This window comes from Oryzias latipes, chromosome 2 (genome assembly GCF_053564925.1).
Source record: "Oryzias latipes strain Hd-rR chromosome 2, Olatipes_Hd-rR_3.1".
In the NCBI taxonomy this organism is placed as follows: domain Eukaryota; kingdom Metazoa; phylum Chordata; class Actinopteri; order Beloniformes; family Adrianichthyidae; genus Oryzias; species Oryzias latipes.
Genome location: NC_136238.1, coordinates 48,406,941 through 48,423,564, shown reverse-complemented (window position 1 = coordinate 48,423,564; position 16,624 = coordinate 48,406,941). Strand labels below are relative to the sequence as shown.

The window sequence follows — 16,624 nt, the reverse complement described above, 5'->3', positions numbered from 1 at the left end:
CAACACACTATATACAGTAGAGTAAGGTGAATTAAAGTGGGAGCACAGATGGGCTGGGATGGTGGGGCCTGTAAGTGGCACCGACAGTCCTTTGGTGGGCGGGGGGGGGGGGGGGGGGGGGTCACCTGGGGGAGTTGGGGTACTGTTCAGCAGGCTGACTGCAGTGGGGAAGAAGCTGTTCTTGTGGCGCGAGGTCCTGGTCCTGATGGACCGGAGCCTCTTGCCAGAAGGGAGGGGCCGAAAGAGATTATGTCCTGGATGAGAGGGGTTGGCTACAATCCTGGCTGCCCGCCTCCAGGTCCTGGAGATGTGCAGCTCCTGGAGAGACGGGAGGTGGCAGCCGATCACCTTCTCTGCTGAGTGGATGACGCGTTGCAGCTTGGCCTTGTCTCTGGCCGTGGCCGCAGCGAACCAGACTGTGATGGAGGACGTGAGGGTGGATTCGATGATGGCGGTGTAAAAGTCTACCAGCATCTTTTCAGGGAGGTGAAACTTCTTCAGCTGCCTCAGGAAGTACATCCTCTGCTGGACCTTCTTAGTGATGGAGCTGATGTTCTGCTCTCACTTGAGGTCCTGGCTGATGATGGTTCCCAGGAAGCAGAAGGACTCCACAGAGGTCACCGGGGAGTCACAGAGGATGACAGGGGGGAGGGGGGCTGGGGCCTTCCTGAAGTCCACTGTCATCTCCACTGTCTTCAGAGCATTAAGCTCCAGGTTGTTAGCGCTGCACTATGACACCAGCCTGGCTATTTCACTCCTGTAGGCCGACTCATCTCCGTCAGAGATGAGGCCGATGAGTGTGGTGTCGTCAGCAAACTTCAGGAGTTTGACAGACAGGTGACCAGCTGTGCAGCTGTTTGTGTACAGGGAGAGTAACAGGGGTGAAAGGACACAGCCCTGGGGGGATCCGGTGCTTGTGGTCCGAGTATCTGAGACGAGCTTCCCCAGCCTCACATACTGCTGTCTGTCCGTCAGGAAGTCTGTGATCCACCTGCAGGTGGAGTCAGGCACATTCATCTTGGAGAGTTTTTAATACTAAGTCTAGACAGATTTAACACAGGTTTTTGGATGAAAAAGGATTTTTTATAAATCATCTGTTACACTTTTAAGTCTGAAAAAAATATGGAAGGCAGCAAACACAGATCCCTACCGTTTTTAATTTTTTTGTGCTGATATTTGAAAGATAAGTTATGCAAAAAAATAGGTGTTTGCAGTTTTGCCTAAAAAGACGTTTTCGGACCTTTTTGGATCAAATGTTGTCTAAAAGTTCACCTGTAACTTCAATCATTCTGAATTTTTTTAGGAAAACTAAACCACTTCAACTGTGATCTGCAAGGCAATGGTAAAACTATATTTTTTATGGAACAGCCTGCAGTGTTTCTTGTGGGGATCTTTTCTGCCAGGGCTTGCCGGCTTGGTCGGTGGTTGTTGCTGTTACCAATCCAGTTGATATGGTTCTCCATCTGTGTCTAAGTGATATAATCAGAATCAGAATTGTTTATTGTCATTGTACATGGGGATACAATGAAATTGCAGCAGTCTTGGAGTGAAGGAGTTACATAAAATAAAAATAAAAATAGAATAGAAAAAGAAATACTGTATTTACAACTCTTAACAAAAAATGAACAATATGGACAGAAACTGTTAAATATTAAATATTTGTGAATAAAATAGAATGGAATTACATGAGTTGCTGTGAGCACAGCTTAATAAATATCAAGTTATTGCACAGTGACCCGGTTAGACAGTCAGGATATTGCACGCATTGTAGTAAAATTAGAGTGAGGTGTGGTTGGTGGACGTATGTGCATTCCGTATGATAATTGCCTGTGGAAAAAAGCTGTTTCTTAGTCTGTTTGTCCTGGTTCTGATGGACCTGTACCTCCTTCCAGAGGGCAGCAGTTCAAACAGAGGGAAAGCAGAATGGGTGGAGTTAGTGGTGATGCTAGTCACTCTGCTGAGGCAGCGAGACTGGTAAATGTCCTTCAGTGAGGGGAGGGGGCAGCCGATGATCCTCTGCGCTGTCTTTACCACTCTCTGGAGACTCTGCCGTTCTGCTTCAGTGCAGTGGGAAAACCACACTGTGATGCCATAGGACAGAATGCTCTCAATGGTTGAGCGGTAGAACGTTACCAGCAGCTCCTGGCTGACGTCGTTCCTCCTAAGTTTTCTCAGGAAGTGCAGGCGTTGCTGGGCCTTCCTGATGACAGTCATGGTGTTGTTAGACCATGTGAGGTCAGCAGAGATGGTGGTGCCCAGGAGGGTGAAGCTGTGGACCCTCTCCACACAGTTTCCATCGATGTAGAGTGGGGGTGGATCTGTTCTGTTTTTTCTGAAGTCCAGGATGATCTCCTTGGTCTTGGTGGTGTTCAGGATGAGGTTATTAGCCTGACACCACCTTGAGAGTTTCAGGACTTCGTCTCTGTAGGCCGTCTCGTCGTCCCCAGAGATCAGCCCCACCACAGTAGTGTCGTCTGCAAACTTCACCACGGTGTTGCTGGTGTGGGCTGGTCTGCAGTCTGCTGTGTACAGTGTATACAGCAGAGGACTCAGCACACATCCCTGTGTGGAGCCTGTGCTCAGCGTCCGGGTGGAGGAGAGGTGGGGGTCAAGTTTGACTGTCTGTGGTCTGTTTGTCAGGAAGTCCTTGATCCACGAGCAGGTGAGTGGGTGGAGTCCTAGTTCAGACAGTTTGTTGACCAGAATGTCAGGAATGATTGTGTTAAAGGCTGAGCTATAGTCCACAAAGAGCATCCTGGCGTAGGTGTCTCTGTGTTCCAGGTGGCTCAGCGCAGTGTGGAGGGTGATGGAAATGGCATCATCCGTTGATCTGTTTGCTTTGTAAGCAAACTGGTGGGGGACGAAGATTGGAGGGAGGGAGTCTTTGATGTGTCCCAGGAGCAGCCGCTCCAGACACTTTGTGATGACAGCAGTGAGTGCAACTGGGCGGAAGTCCGTGAGGAAGGCTGTGGATGAGGACTTTTTGGGTATCGGGATGACAGTGGATGACTTCAGGCAAGCAGGGATGAAAGCCTGAGCTAGCGACAGGTTGAAGATTTTTGTGAAGACCTGGGAGAGTTGATCGGCGCAGGCCCGCAGAACCTTTCCGGGAACTCCATCAGGTCCCGCCGCTTTCCTGGGGTTTACCCTGCTGAACATCCGTGCCATCCGTGCCACGTCCATAAAGGCATTGTTTTTATATTTAGAGCTCTAAGCAACCAAACAGTTGTCTATATAAAAGAGCTTTTACAAATGTGCACTTTTAGCAGGCTGAAAAAATTATCTTTTTAAAATTGCCATTTCAAATTTGGGTTTTAAATTTTGTGTTCCATTTTTCTGTGCTTGTATTGGAAGGATTTGTTATTATTTTGTTTAAAAGTGCTACATATTGTATATACACATAATTTATTTAGAGAAATTTGCTATACGTTGTGTTTTTTGGTTTTGTAGTTTAATTTCATTGGATTTATATTAAGGAAAAGAAGTTGCAGCATTGATTAAAAAAGGATAAAAGAGACATTTACTGTCTAAGTCTTATGTTACATCTGTAGAACTGTACTGAGAGTTGGGTTTTGTTTTGGAGCACATTCATATGTTTTGTTTGTAAAAAAAAAAAGATAAAATATTAGGTTAATTGCATTTTACATGACTAGAAAAGCAATGATTATTCATAAAAATCTATGAAAGACATACAAAACAAATGAAAAAGCAGTCTGCCCTCCCTCTTGTGTCTAAACTCTTGTCACCTCACTTCTGGGTTAGTTAGCATATGAACTGGCAGCTGGTGTGTGTGTGTGTGTGGGGGGGGGGGGGGGGGTGAAATTTGACTCCAGCAACAGGGATGATTGAGGAGCAGGCTGCAGCATGAGGAAAAGACTTAAGCATGTAAGAGGAAATGACATCCTACAGTTGACCAGTTCATTTTATATCTGTAAAGAATATTCAAGAAGCATTTAGACATGTTCAGCTATATGCGTGTGAAACTTGGTGTGGATATTTGAAGCATAAGTAATTTTAAAACACACTTGTTTGGAGTCCAGACGGAAAAAGCACAGGTTTTGGGATGAATCAGGATTTTTTTAAAATCATCTGTTTCACCTGGACTTCTGAAAAAAATATGGAAGGCAGCAAACACAGATCCCTACATTTAAAAAAATAAATGGTGTTGATATATGATGATTAAGTTATGAAAAAAAATAGGTGTTTGTAGTTTTGCCTAAAAAGACGTTTTCGGACCTTTTTGGATGTAATGCTCTCTAAGATGTCACCTGTAACTTCAATCATTCTGAATTTTTTTAGGAAGCAGTAGCACATAAATGCCTATTAAAGTCTAGTCTTTGGTGCTGATAACCTAAACAGAATTTATGCTAAAAATCTTTGTTCAGTCCAAAATTGCATAGGAAAAAAAGAGGTATGAAGTTTCTCATAGACCCTATTGTGTTACATATCAAAGCTGGAGGTTATTAAAGGCATCTAATTCTGAAATCTCAGCTTCCTGAGACAAACGGCTGATTTATAATAAATTTCTATTATTTGGGTGCACATAATCGACCACTTCCTGTTACGCAGGCACCGTCAGGTGTACACCCATGAAACTTCAGATTATGAGAGAGGACCCTTCTGAGTATCTCCAGTTTTAATTTCATGCACATTGGACAAAGCAATTAGATAAAAATGGGCAGAATGTGCCCAATGCAATAACTAGGTGGCGCTATAGAGCTCGTCCAAGATTGTCATATCCATGGGTTCAGAATAGAAGCTTCATCATATCCATTGAATTTCAGTGAGATTGGACAAGGAATGTGCACGTGAGAGCAACTTTTGTGTGCATGGCGAGATGCCCAACTTTGCCGCTCTGTCACGACCACACCCCCGCATTGAAAGTTATGGTTTTTTGTCAGAGTAAACTTCAATGGCTTTTCAACAGGTGGATGTCATTTTCAGGTGTGTCGGCTCATCCTACTCAGAGCAGTGATGCTCCAAGTAAAACATGTCATTTCATCTTGCCAGCAGGTGGCGCTACACTTTTTCCGGATTCTTTCACTGCAGATGTGTTCAGAGTCAGACTACAATCATGCATATCAATTTTGGATCAGATTGGAATATGCATGGCTGAGTTATGGCCATTTTTCTTTTCATGGCGTGTTTTCGAAACAACGTCAAATTTCTACGCGCCGCCACGGCCACAAACTTCTGTAAAAACTTAAAAGCTTTGCAATTTAACATCGGACATGTGTATAGTTTACAAAACCAAAGTTTGGAGTCATTATTCACAAATCTCTAGGAGGAGTTCGTTCTAGAAGGAGGCCTGCAAATGTCCAAAATAGAGCAAAAATGACATATTGACCTCAATATATCAGACTTCCTGTGCGAGTGACAGGTGGGTCCTTTCAGACTTTTTTGTAGGTCTCCATCTGAAGAACATGCCCTGTAAAAATCAAGCTTGTACGTTAAAGCGTATGCGGGGCGTCGGGACAAAAGTCACTGTAGGTGGCGCTGTCGAGCCATTTTTGCGCACCCATGCCAATTTCCCATAAAATACGAAATTTTTCACGACTCCTGATGTGTGTGCCAAATTTGGTGAGTTTTGGGGTATGTTAAAGGCCTCAAAAATGCGATTCTTCCGGCAGAAGAAAAATAATAATAATAATAAACCTAACAGATACAATAGGGTCCTTGCACTCCGTGCTCGGGCCCTAATAATCCGAGTAAATACAATAGGGTCCTTGCACTACGTGCTCGGGCCCTAATAAACATTCGAATTACAATAGGGTCCTTGCACTCCGTGCTCGGGCCCTAATAAACCTAACAGATACAATAGGGTCCTTGCACTCCGTGCTCGGGCCCTAATAATAATAATAATAACTCTAACAGATACAATAGGGTCCTTGCACTCCGTGCTCGGGCCCAAATTACAACGTACTATTCTTTATTAACAAATAACAGTAACAACTGACTACTACCTATCTAACTAATGAACTGTGTTGTAGATTGACTTAGGGCTGGGCGATATGGCCTAGAAATAAAATCTCCAATTTAATTTTTTTTAATTCGATTTCCGATTTTCCCCCCATTTTTTTTTTAACAAACGGCAGACAACTTAAAGGAAATGTTGCTTTTATTTAATCAAACCCAAGACAAATGTAACCCCCATTTCTGGGATGAATAATAAATAAATGAACACGCTCTTGGAATCAAAGTTAAGTATAAGATTTTTCTTCTTACTCCCTTTTTGGACTCTTGTTTAAATAATTTTGTCTTCTTTTATATAATTTTTGTCTTGCTATTGTCTTATTTTGTTATTCTACACTTGTTTTCACTTCTCCAAAATAAAAAAAGGTTACTTCCTTAAAGTTCCATGTGTGTTTTAAGTCTCACTTTGTAGTCTAGACTAAAGGAGACAAACATTCACCTGAGAGTAGCAGCATTTTCTAAAGGATTAACAATACAGCTCATATCTGAGGTCTAAGGTTTAAAATAAATTAATAAACCCCATGAGTCACGCCCCCCACCCCCGCGACCGCCTCCTCCGAAAACAAAATCCTACGGCGGCCGCGTCGCACATGAATATACAAGTAATAATTACAACGCAGTATTCTTTATTAACAAATAAAAGTAACAACTAACTAACTAATGAACTAACTATACAGGCGTTGTAGAATGAGTATGTGTTTCTCTGTCAGGGCGCGTGCGTGTTTAAGAGGACTGAGCGCGCCACGCGAGCGCGCGTGAGAGCCTTTGACTCCGATGGGCATAGGCAGCGTGTGTGTGTGTGTGTGTGTGGGGGGGTCTATTCCTCCACGTCTGTAGCAGTAAACCCAGACCAGTTCCATCAACAGATGATTTTATTCCTTTCTTGGGAACAAACTGCCCACTCTCACCGGTAGCCATGCTGGCGCTTGCTACTTCGTGTGTCGATTGTCGCATGCCATACCGCCGTGTGAAACTAATGCTACGGAAGCTCTGGGGAGCCAAAAATGCGCCATATAAAAACTCGATGTAGTTATTTTTTTAAATCGCCCTTAACAAAAAATTCGAATTAATTCATTTAATCAATTTATCGCCCAGGCCTAGATTGACTATGACTTTGTGAGCCCGGTGCGTCTTGTGTAGAACTAGGAGGAAGAAGCGCGCACACATGACGTGTGTTGGGGGTGCGTGTTGATTCTTCTGCTCTCTAGCTGCACGTGAGCCTTCACCTGTGCTCTCTGGTACAGACATCTTCTCAGAATATTATTTATTGCCCTGTAATAAACAGGCTGCAGACACTTTGTCACCTTTCTGGTAGCCATGAGGCCTGACAGCCATGAAGAACGTGGGGCAGGAGGCTCCGCCATTGTTTATACAGACATGTTAACTTTGCGCTGCACAAAAAAGTTCCCAAACAAAACATGTAGTGATATTCATGGAAATCTAACAGCGCGTTCATGTTTGGTGTTACAGAGAGAGTGAGAACAGTGATATATATACCCCCCCTCCCAACACAAAATCCTCCCTCGCCGGACAGCTCGGCCACCTCAGGGCTCCAGACTGCGACCAATTGGTTGCATTTTGAGACCAAAATTTGAGAGTGTGCGACTGAATTTTACATCCAGTCGCACATGTGCTACCGGTAAATTTGCCTCCCCCACCCATCGTATTTTTAATACATTAAACGAGGAAGGGGCACGTCAATGATCAATGAAATAATCAATGAGACGCGAGCGCACACACACACAGGCAGACACACACACTAGCGCACATACTCATGAAACGCGAGCACACATTCTCGTGATGCCTTGGGGGAGGGGCCTAGAGATATTCGCGCGCGTAAACATCTGTGGGAAGGAAACGGAGACAAATATCATCACAACTGATATGTGCGTCTGAGCTATGGGTAAGCAAACTATTGATTCGTTCTTCCGACCTGCGGCTGGTGTACCAGTGCCAGAGTGTACAGCAGGGGTCTCAAACTCGCGGCCCCCGAGATGATATTTTGCGGCCCCCGCCTTAATATGAAAGTTCAATTTTAATTCGCCCCGCCAGTTTGTATGAAAGACACTTTTTCATTGTCGTGCGCGGAGCGGACCAACCAATCACAGTGGGTTAAATTACTCTTGGGGGCGGGACAATGACAGGGCTTGAAAGCAGGACACCTGACAGCCCCCTCCCTCCCCGGACCACATTAAGGAGTTCCTTACTTTCCTTTAGAACGTATTTTTTCGCTTGTAATTTTCTAAATACATGCAGTCCGTGCTGAACTTTTCTCTAGGTCCACCCTCCTCCCTCCACTCCTGTCTATCTGAAATCAAAAACTGGTTCACCTTAAACCTTCTCAAACTCAATAGCGCTAAAACTGAGCTACTTCTAGTAGGTTTCAAATCCACCCTCTCCAAAGCCACAAGTCTTACTCTTTCCATTGATTCATCTTCTGTCTCCCCCTCCCCTCAGGTAAAGAGTCTGGGTGTCATCCTAGATAGCTCCTTATCTTTTCAGTCACACATCAATAACATTACGCGGTCAGCCCATTTCCATCTACGTAACATTAATCGTCTACGCCAGGGGTGGCGAACAAGTTTGACACCAAGAGCCGAATTTTTTCATTGTGAGAGTCAAAGAGCCACACCACACCCTGACCTTTTCTCTGCCTTTCTCTGACACACAGGCGGTGAGGTTGATGCTGGAGAGGCACTGACTCCTCTGAAGTCTGATTTACATCAGTATTTAACTGGTAATTCTTTGTAACTCAACATTCCTCTTTTAATGACCCTTACACCAACAAATACACAAACATCTGGACAGAGCATCCTTCTGGTGTCTGAGTGATTCATATTCACAATAAACACAGTAAATACATTACATTTCAGATGTGTGGAGCATAAATTAATTTTAACTTCATTAGAATTTCTTGCCTTTACATGTTTTATATAAAATTGAATCACTGACTTTTTGCATCAAAAGCAAATAATATATTAAATGTTACTACATTGCAACAGTTGAGTTCATACTTTAGACTAGTAATCAGCTGAATTACCATTGACCTGGCTGCGTTATTCCCTCCCCCCCTACACATTAAGAGCCCATTAACTTGAATGCACACATATACAGCTAAACAGCCTTCAAGTCACTTCTGCAAACAGGTCCCTGACTTATGGTTTTACAATTGAGATTCCCCCTTCCCATGAGTCTTAGGGGCTGAAGGCGGGGCTAACTCCCGGTAGCCTCTCTGATCAGTTCCTTTACGTGAGTGTCAGTCAGAACGGACCGATGCCTTGATTTCACGTGTTTCAATAAACAGGGACTGGAGGACACATATTGAGGAGAACGTGGACAGCAGTTGAGAGCAGCTCTTTTACACACGGGGAATTCTCCGTTATCCAAAACGTAACAGGGCCTTCTTTTATCTTGGTCACGTCAAACCGAAACTTAACTCAGCAAAGACAGGAAAAAAGTGAGATGACACACAACGCATGCGAATTTCCTTTTGGCGATGCCAGTGGCAGTCATATCACGCTAAGTCGCGCTCAAAGTAGTCAGCAAAACCAAAGAGAAGACAAAAGCGAGATTTGACACAACGCACGCAAAGAAATGTGTTTTGCAAACGCAAAAAACGATTTTGAAAGCAAAAAAAGTTTTTGAAAGCAAAAAAAACAACAATTTTGAGCAAAAAACTTAGAAAGTTTTGTGTTCAACTTAGAAAGTTTTGTGTGCAACGTGGTGGCAGAAATATCACTCCATATTCTTTCAGAGAGATTTCAGCTCAGTCAGCTCCGGTTCTCTCGCTGCCTCATCAAAGACGAGCGGGGATCTCATCAGTCAGTCTCTGCATTAAAGGATCCATGAGAAAAGTGATCTGCGGTCGCTTCTGTCCAGTTGTGCAAGCAGCGTCACGTTCTGCGCTTTATTCATTTGGATTGCAGCTTTCTGCTGTGAGCTCCACAAAGAAGGAAAGTGGGATGATTGCCGTTCTGAATGTGCGCTTTGAAAAGCTTCAACTTGTTAATAAAGGAGACAATTTGTGTCAGATGATCAGGAAGAGTTTTTAATATTTTCCGGAATACATTTTGTTCTTTTCTGCCATGAACTATTTTACTGCTTCCAGAAGCTCATAATCATAAACATCGTGACTCTCCATTCTGTTCAGTAAAAAAGTAAGAATCTTCCCTTTCACCACTTTGACCATGAGAGTAACGGTCTGCACGCACATCAAATCTGTATCTATGTGTTCCGGCAGTGGGAGTAACCTGCGCAAATGATTGGCGGTCACGTATGTGTCGGGAGCAGCATCAAACACACACACTGCCAAATTACTTTTATTATTAATTATTATTTATTTGTAATACCCTCTGGCGGTTTGAGTGTGGTTTAAGAGGGAAAAAAAATATGAAATGAGGCAAAATATATAGAAAATATGATGAGACGCAAAGAGCCGCACGCTCATCGGCCAAGAACCGCATGCGGCTCGCGAGCCGCGTGTTCGCCACCCCTGGTCTACGCCCCTCCCTCACTGTCCCCTCTGCTTCTATCCTGGTCCACAGTCTGGTCACTTCCCGTTTAGACTACTGTAATTCTCTCCTCTTTGGTCTCCCCCTAAAAACCCTCAATAAGCTTCAACTGGTCCAGAACTCAGCTGCCTGCATCATCTCCAGAACCCCCTCCTTCAGTCACACCACTCCAGTTCTCCACCAGCTGCACTGGCTCCCCATAACCTCCAGGATCCAATTCAAACTCCTCCTGTTCACCTTTAAGGCCCTCCATAAACTGGCTCCTCCTTATCTCTCCGACCTCCTTCATATCAAAACCCCCTCTCGTTCTCTTCGGTCCTCCTCCTCTGTTCAGCTCTCTGTCCCTCCGGCCCGACTCGTCACTATGGGAAGCAGAGCCTTCAGCTGCTCTGCTCCCAAACTCTGGAATTCCCTCCCTCCTGACCTCCGTAACATAAACTCTCCGCCTACTTTCAGATCTAAACTCAAAACCCATCTGTTCATTTCTGCCTTCCTATCCTGATTCACTTTTAATTTTATTTATTATTTTTATTGTGCTTTTAATGTCTATTTTTAACCTTTGTTTTGTAAAGTGTCCTTGGGTTTTTTGAAAGGCGCTTTAAATAAAATGGATTATTACTATTATTATTAGGTTGCACAGAACCGGAGGAAAGTTTAGGGTTTTGGTTAAGCGCGCAGCGGCGTGTCACCCCCGACCACAAACGGTTTATGCACGGCTGTTAGGGCAGCTCACCGCTCCTGCGGGAGTCGGGTCAGCTGAGGAGAATAAATGTCCCTCACGTACATACGTGACAGCTAACGGGGCTTGAACTTTAAATATGTGCGAGTGACAAGATTTAGTTTTAGACACTGAAAACACGTTGGGGAAAATGCAACGATAGACGTGTTTGAGATGAACCGGCACCTGGCCTGGATCGTTGGGGAGACCAGGCGGGGGGAGGGGGAGGGGTGAGGTGAAGGCGAATGAAGGACAACAGGAAGTTGGAGTTGTCCTTAACATTCAATTTAGTTTTAATATTCCTCTCCCCCTCAGTATAATTTGTGTTATTATATATTTTATGCTTATTTGAATGTTTTGTAATGGATGTAACCTTTTTTTAATCAATTGGTATTTTATATTATTTTGATGGATCACTGTACTACAAAAACCACCAGGACACATGTCCCATAATGCATTGTTTTGTAGTCAGTAGGGCAGCTTTCAGTCAGTGCAGTAATAAATTTCCAGAAATATATTTCTCACACCAGGTGATCTGTGCAGCGTTGAGTCCACCTGGGTGATTTCAAACACGCTTATTGTGTCACCAACATACATTTCCATCCGTTTTCTTTACTTATTTTTACTGTCATGACAGTGATGGTGCTGTCAGTTTACCTTCTTGTTTCATCTTCAAAAGTGCAGAATAAAATGTGACACTGAATTAGAAACAGCACATTGTAATTTCTGCATCTATTATTAAAGTATTTATTAGTAATACAGTGGAAATTAGTAGATTTGGTTAGAATGTTGATTTACGGTATGCGCCCCTAAATTTTCTGGTTGTGCCCCTAAAATTTTCAGTTGGGGGCCACTGTGCTCCTAGTGAAAAAAGTTAGTCTGGAGCCCTGGTCATCCTCCGGACTCATCTTCTCAGCCTCGCTGGTGTGCCAGGCACGGCCTCATAGGACTCTGCTGTTGCCTGTCACAGTTTGTCCTACGGGCCCCCTCAGGGGTTGACATAGCCCAGAAATTTGCACTGGCCCACAGGGCCAGTAGTTTTTGAAAGTTACTGGCCCTGCCTGAAAGTTACTGGCCTGACACAGCGTGACCCGCCGCTCTGCAGGTGCTTGTAACTTTAGGGAGGTCCGGGGGCATGCCACCCCCCCCCCCCCCCACCCCCCGAAAAATTTTAACATGGTGCAATTTGGTGCATTCTGGTGACATCTAGCACTTATTTATACACTTTTTCAATTACTGAAAATAGAGCATATCAAACTTAAATCGGCTCTAGTCTGTTTCAGATGTTTTGAAGAGAGCACTGCAGTGTAGTAGTTAACACTAGTTAAGAAGTTTTCATGCTGCTTCTAATCACTGCTATTTCACATTTGTTCCTAATCAATAGTTAAGAAGTTTTATTTACTTTTTTGCTCTGACTGCCTTGACGTTCTGCTTTTTGTTACTGTTGCAAAGTTAGATTTACTTTTTAGTTACTTTAGTTACTTAATTAAATTAAATAATTGAAAAATTAAATAAAATAAAATTACTGAGATCATTCAGCTAACTAGAAATAATTACTGCTTACAGTGTTGTAAAGAAAAACAAAATGAAGTACTTTGACATTATACTGCATTAGAGTCTGAGATTCAGGTATTTGGAGTTGCCTTTGATTCTTTGACATTCAGCTTAAAGCTTAGTGCATACAGTTTCATCTTCAATGCATTCATTAAATATCTTGCTGTCCATACTACTAATTCCACCCATTACTCCATCTAATATATTCCTATCTATTCCTGCCATGTCTTCCACATCTCTGACATGCTTCAGTCTCTCTCCAGTGACGGTGTCGGATTTTAGATCATCGCGGTGAAAACCCACCAGGGGGCGTGCTGATCTTTGTGTCAGTTTCAATATATCTGCGTAAAATGTAAACCCACTGGCTTGTTCCTTCGTTGTTGCTGTTTAACATTGTTTTGTATTGAATTGTTACATTCAATAAAGTTTGAAGAAAAAAAAGTAGAGTGAGCGCGTGCCGCGTGGTGCTCGGCAGTGACAGCCGCCCACGCAGGTGGGAGACAAGGAGAAGAGTGATAAAAGGTTTCCCATAGAAACCCTTGAAGTCTGAACACAGGACTAGCAGAGAAAGTAAATTATGAAGACGAGGTAAATCTACACGTTTTCGCAAAATATACTTTATTGAAAAAGGTGAAAAATATATTAACCGTTAGATATTTTAGTGGCCCGAGCGGACAAGTGAAAAATAAAGTCTTGTGGTCCGCACTGCTCGAAAAACAGGACCGGGCCAGCGGACAAATGGCTATGTCGAGCCCTGCCCCTCCTCTTTGATTGACTTTTGGAACCTCAGTGCGGTTCCTTGAGGGGGGGGGGGGGGGGGGGGGGGGTACTGTCATGGTTTGGTTTCTTTTGTATTGGTTTTTCCTTTATATCTTGTTCTGTCATGTTTGAGTTCTGTTTCCTGTTTTACTTTGAAAGGTTTCCTGTTTTGTCATGTTTTTGAGTTTTACTTCATTTGTCCCAATCTGTCCTAAACATGTTCACCTGTGTCTTGTCTGCCCTGTCTGTATATAAGTCTTGTCCCTGCTGTCCATGTCTGTCTCCTGCCACTTCTTCAAGTTTTGCCCACAGTGAGTCTTGTTTTGTTTTACCCTGCTCTGCAGAGCCTTATGTTAATTAAACCCCTTGCCCTGGAACTGTTTGTCTCCCGCTAGGGTTGTGCCGATGGACGATACCATCGTGATGGAGAGACACCATCGTGATGCCACGCCCCCGTCACGCTGCGAGTCAACCCCATAAGCCGCGGTTACATGTGCAAAATATCTTGATGGGATCAATGGTCGGATTAGAATCCAACCGTGTAGATGAGCCCAGAAAAACTTTTTCAGATTTTAAAAACATTCACATGGGTCACAGTTTCGGTCGGAATAAATCATTCGCACATGCGCTGTAGTGTTTTTAAAAACCGGAAGTGAAACTTATTTCCGCCGAGCGGCTACATACATAGATACGTCAGCTCGGTAATATACGAGATGATCTCCTAAACATGCTTTTATTAATGTTACGGTTATTATGAAGCGCCTGTTCGCGCATCATTTTAATTTTAATCCGTGTGATCAGAGCTTTGTCTGTTGAAAAACGGAGCTGGAAGCCAGGATTAGTAGTATGCTAACACGGGCTAACAACATTAGCATGAACATAAAATCCATGCGTGAAACCCTGCAATCTGCATCTTGGCTGTACGTAAATATGTGGGAATAACATCAGCCTTTATTTTGTCGGGACACGACTGGAAACACGAATGTTTGAACAGTTTCTAAGGACTGAGCGGCCTTTCTGCTTCGAAGCTTACACACTGCGTTAGCTAAACTAGCGCTCCGAGCTCTGCCCGACACACTTTTACCGGGAGACCTGCTTCTCCTAAATTCCGGTTGCTCGTTCACATAGAGCTGCGGGACGGATCATAGTCCTAAGTCTCCCACACGTTACAAAGCATCCTTACTTCCCCTAAAACACAAAACTCTAAGTCCGTCTGCTCTGCTAGAGACACGTTCGCTCACTCCACCGGTCTAATCAAATGCAGGACCGGATCACTTCTTTTTCTATTTTGTTAATTTTATTTTTTTTAAGTCACTTCCCTCAGTTTAGACTGGATCATCGCAGATGTGTCATTATTTGGGAAATAAAATAAATAAAGTAATAAAGTAAAATGACGAATAGCAATTATATAGGAACGAAAAATTTAAAATACCCCCCCGACGATATCATCGTCCATCCCGATGGTTGACTGCAAACATCGTCAACTGCCAATTTAAGGGACATCGCCCAACCCTACCTCCAGCCTCTGCATTCTGGGTCCTTCCTGCTCACCAGCCTTCCCCACCTGACAACTTCCCCGCAAGACAGAAACTTCTTTTGTAGAAGGATGTGTGTGTGGTTCTTAACAGCGCAAGTGTGCGTGTTTAAGTAGAGTGCCCACATTCTTCTCTAAGAGACAGCGACAGCAGCGCGCGGGCGGGTGCGACGAGGAGAGAAGGTTGAAGAGTGATAAAAGGTTTCCTATAGAAACCCTTGAAGTCTGAACACTGGACTAGCAGAGAAAGGAAATTATCAGCAAAGATGAATGTGTTTAATGTGTTTATTATAGCTCCAATCATGCAGCATATGCAAAACTCTAAAAAAAAAAAAAACTTTAAAAAAAAGTGCGGTGGTCACAGCCCTACCAGAGAGCACAGGTGAAGTGCAGCTAGAGAGAGGTCCACTGCAGAAGAATTCACACGCACCCCCAACACACTTGTGTGCGCTCCTTCCTCGAGCCGCTGACACACACACATACTCATTCTACAACACCTATATCAGAGGTGTCAAACTCATTTTCACAGAGGGCCACATCAGCATAGGGGCTGTCCTCAAAGGGCCAGATATAACATATACACGTAACTAAATGTAATGAAAAATAAATGTAACTACTCCGCAGTGTTAAATAACTCATTTATTTATTTATTATAACTTTTTGAAGTGACACTTACAGTTGCATAGAAACATGTTTGCTTGTTATTCTAGCATAAATCCTTTTACATTTGATTCTGTCAGGTTAGGTTATATGGACAGTGTTTAAGTCCTAATATTTAGTTGCTCAATCCGATATTTCAAGTCCAATTCTCCCTAGATATGAATAAATACACACCTATTTTTAATTTTTTATTTTAAGAAATTAAAATCTTTTATGCTCTCTCTCTCGGGTAGAGCCGTGACGGTGTCGGATTTTTGATCACCGCGGTGATGAACCACCAGGGGGAGCGGTGTCGCGGTTAAGCGCAGCCCCCCCCCAAAGAAAACCCACACAAAATCCTCTGGCTGGCAGCCGTGTAGCGCACTTAAGACGGCGCGCTGCTTGTAAAGAAAATGAATACAATGGAAATGAATAATTAGAACGCAGTAAATTTGTTGTATTTCCTCGTGAGACGGGAACTTCTGTTGTAGAATGAATTTGTGTGCTTCTGATAGCGCTCCTGTGTGTGCAAGGGAGCCACGTGCCACGTGCAGCGCAGGGGGCAGACAGTGAGAAGGCGTGCGACTAGAGAGAGAGACAGGCGTGGTGGGAGAAAAGGATAGAACAGTCTGAAAGAAAGAAGGAAAGTCTGAACACTGGACTAGCAGAAAAAGTAAATTATCAGCAAAGATGAATGTGTTTAATGTGTTTATTATAATTCCAATCACGGACCATATGCTGAACTAAAAAAAGAAAAAAAAGTGCGGTGATGCGGTGATGAGGTCATCGTCACAGCCCTACTAGCGGGCCACATAAAATGACATGGCAGGCCACATTTCGCCCGCGGGCCTTGAGTTTGACACATGTGACCTATATAGTTAGTTAATTAGTTAGGTACATAGCAGTTACTGTTATTTGTTAATAAAGAATACTGCG

At 43.5% G+C, this 16,624-nt stretch overlaps 1 protein-coding gene across 5 annotated transcripts in view; it reads left to right on the top strand.

Annotated features, from left to right (window-relative positions):
• Positions 1–16,624, top strand: part of LOC144989362 (uncharacterized) — a 48,783-nt gene that overhangs the window by 26,070 nt on the left and 6,089 nt on the right. The window contains exon 1 of one of the 5 annotated variants that reach the window (XR_013653514.1): positions 6,937–8,710. The exons of the other annotated variants lie outside the window; for them this stretch is intronic. The gene's annotated coding sequence lies outside the window, so the exon portion shown is untranslated. Of the gene's footprint in view, positions 1–6,936; positions 8,711–16,624 lie in introns of those variants that run through there. 5 annotated transcript variants of the gene reach the window in all.